The following is a 2812-nucleotide window of genomic DNA, read 5'->3' as shown; positions in this document are numbered from 1 at the left end:
TACATCTAACATGAAAAAGCTCACCATGACATGGCAATGACAAAGTTATTTTCAGAAAATCAACAGCTACATTATTATTACTTGCATTATCTAGTGAAAGAGTAAATATTCTTTGATCAATTTCTAGTTTCATAAGTTCTTCAACAATTAAATTTGCAACATTAATACCAGTGTGTGACTCTTCAATTGCAATAAAAGAAACAACTCTTTTAAACATTTTCCAACTTTCATCAATCCAGTGTGCTGTTATACATAAATAACCAGTTTGCACTCTAGATGACCAAATATCAGAAGTTAAAGAAAATTTGCAGTTTAAATTTTTAAAATAAGAAATTATTTTTCCCTGTTCCTCAACATAATATTTTAAAATATCACGTTGACAGGTTTGACGAGAAAATTTTGTAAATGCAGGATAAAAACCATCTCTAAATAAATCTTCAAATTCATCATCTTCTACTAATTTAAAAGGAAGGTTTTTAAGAACAATAAACCTGATTACGCATTTCCGGGCTCGGGCAGCGTCATAATTCCAACTGCCGAGGGTACCTGAAGAGGATGATTGGGAAAGCATAGACTGCCGGATATCACCTTGTAGATTTTGGCCTTTGTTGTGTTTTTCAATATGCCGTTTGAGATGGTTGGTGCCGCTCTTATGATGAGCTTTGAATATCTGGCCGCACAACGCACATTTCGCATTCTGAGAGATGATCCTACCGTGTTCATCCTTGGTGACGTCTATCTTCTCAAAAAAATTCCATACATCAGACCTCGGCCTTTTTGGAGCTCTTGGTGCCGTAGATTCGTCGCCACCAGATTCAGGATTAACACCGGTAGGATGAGGAGTTGTTGTAGGAGGACTCATCTCTGGATCGGTAGGAGTTGCATGTTGCTCTTCATAATCAGACCCAGAAGCCATTTGTTGGAAGTATTAGAAAATACAAAAGATTATAGGATAGTATATTAGTATGAGATAGTATAAGATTGTATAAGAGAGTAGTAGAGAGAGAAATAGATGAGTTTTGTTGTGAGAAAATGAATTGAAACCCCCCCTGGCCCGGGCCCGGGCCCGGCCCCGGGTTTTGCCCGGGTTTCTGGGCCCGGGCCGGGCCCGGGCCCAGGCACGACCGGGCCGGGCCCGGGCTCCGGGCTTGGCGGCCCGGGCCCGGGCCCGGCCCCGGGTTTTGCCCGGGTTTCTGGGCCCGGGCCGGGCCCGGGCCCAGGCACGACCGGGCCGGGCCCGGGCTCCGGGCTTTTTGGACACCCCTAATCTCCACCCTCCTTGCATCGTGGATGTATGCAATTTGCCGAACCATGTAAAATTGGTTGTCTCTCTATTTGCGTGATTTGTAATATCTTACCACTAGTAAAAAACATGGCATTGGCGACGAGGAAATCCGTCACCAATGCCCCAAAACCCGTCACCAATACATATTGACGACGAGCTTAATTCCGTCGCCAATAAGTATTGGCGACGGGGCCCATCCGTCGCCAATAAGTATTGGCGACGGGTTGCCCCGTCGCCAATACTTATTGGCGACGCACGACTATTAGCGACGGATTTCTTTGGCGACGGGTTACTTCCGTCGCCAATAAACATTGGCGACGGGGTAATCCGTCGTCAATGTTTAAACATTGGCGACGGGGTCAATGTTTAAACATTGGCGACGGGGTAATCCGTCGCCAATGTTTAAACATTGGCGATGGATTTTGCCGTCGCCAATAAGCATTGGCGACTGGGAATCCGTCGCCAATGTATATATTTACGTAAAAAAATTAATTTTCCGGTAGCCTCCCATACGAGAGAATACACATATAACCTGTATCGGCATCAATCCAATGATAATATTTGTAATGACCGTAAAATTTTGATATTAATTAAAATAAATTTCTAGCATTTTAAAATATTTAATTATTATTTATAAAAGAGTATTTGTATTTTTCTCGATTTTCTACAATTTTCTATGATTTAAAAATCTGATTATATATTTATTTAAATGATTTTGGTATTTATAAATTTATTTTGTGCCGTAAAAATTTTTAGAATTAATTTGTTGTGTTGTCGGTACTATTACGTAATATTTTAAATAATATATTGTATTATTAATATTATTATAAATTATTTCATATAATACATGGTATTATTAATTACATGTTTTTGGTATAATTTATTGTATTATTTCTATTGTTACATATTATCTATCGTATTAGTATAACTAGTACGTTTTACTGTGTACGTAATTGTCCCATAATTATTTGATTTTAAATGTAAGTAAATATATTTTTATTATTAATTATTCTTGTTTAATTATACAATATGGGTATTTTTCAACTATTTCGTATCAGATATTGTATTAGCTCAAACTGTACGTTTTTATTTATAGATAATTACTACGTAATTATTTTAATTTTAAAATATCGATAATTATTTATTTTAATTTATTTTCGTTAAAGTCCTAACCTAACCATATATATTTTCTTTTTATTTTTCATGTGAACATCCGCACTCTCTTCATTCTCTCTCTCTCTCTTTCATGATTCCCTCACTAAATTCCGCCTCCCCCATCTCCTCCGTGATTTCCTCCTCAATTTCCCCCTTAACCCTTCCTTTTCTCTCTTAACCGTGTTCAAATCCAACTCATAATCACGTTGATTCCTCTCCTATAATCACGATTTCATTCCTTTCCTCTCCATAACTGTACCCTCTCTCTCGTTCTCACAATCAGATCTCCCTCTCTTCCTGTTCATCTCTTCATCGCCGGCCTTCACCCCTCCTCGAGCCCGACGAACGCCTGAGCCCCACCGCACCAAGCCA

Source organism: Asparagus officinalis, chromosome 3, assembly GCF_001876935.1.
Source record: "Asparagus officinalis chromosome 3, Aspof.V1, whole genome shotgun sequence".
Lineage (NCBI taxonomy): Eukaryota > Viridiplantae > Streptophyta > Magnoliopsida > Asparagales > Asparagaceae > Asparagus > Asparagus officinalis.
This window is presented reverse-complemented; position numbering follows the sequence as displayed.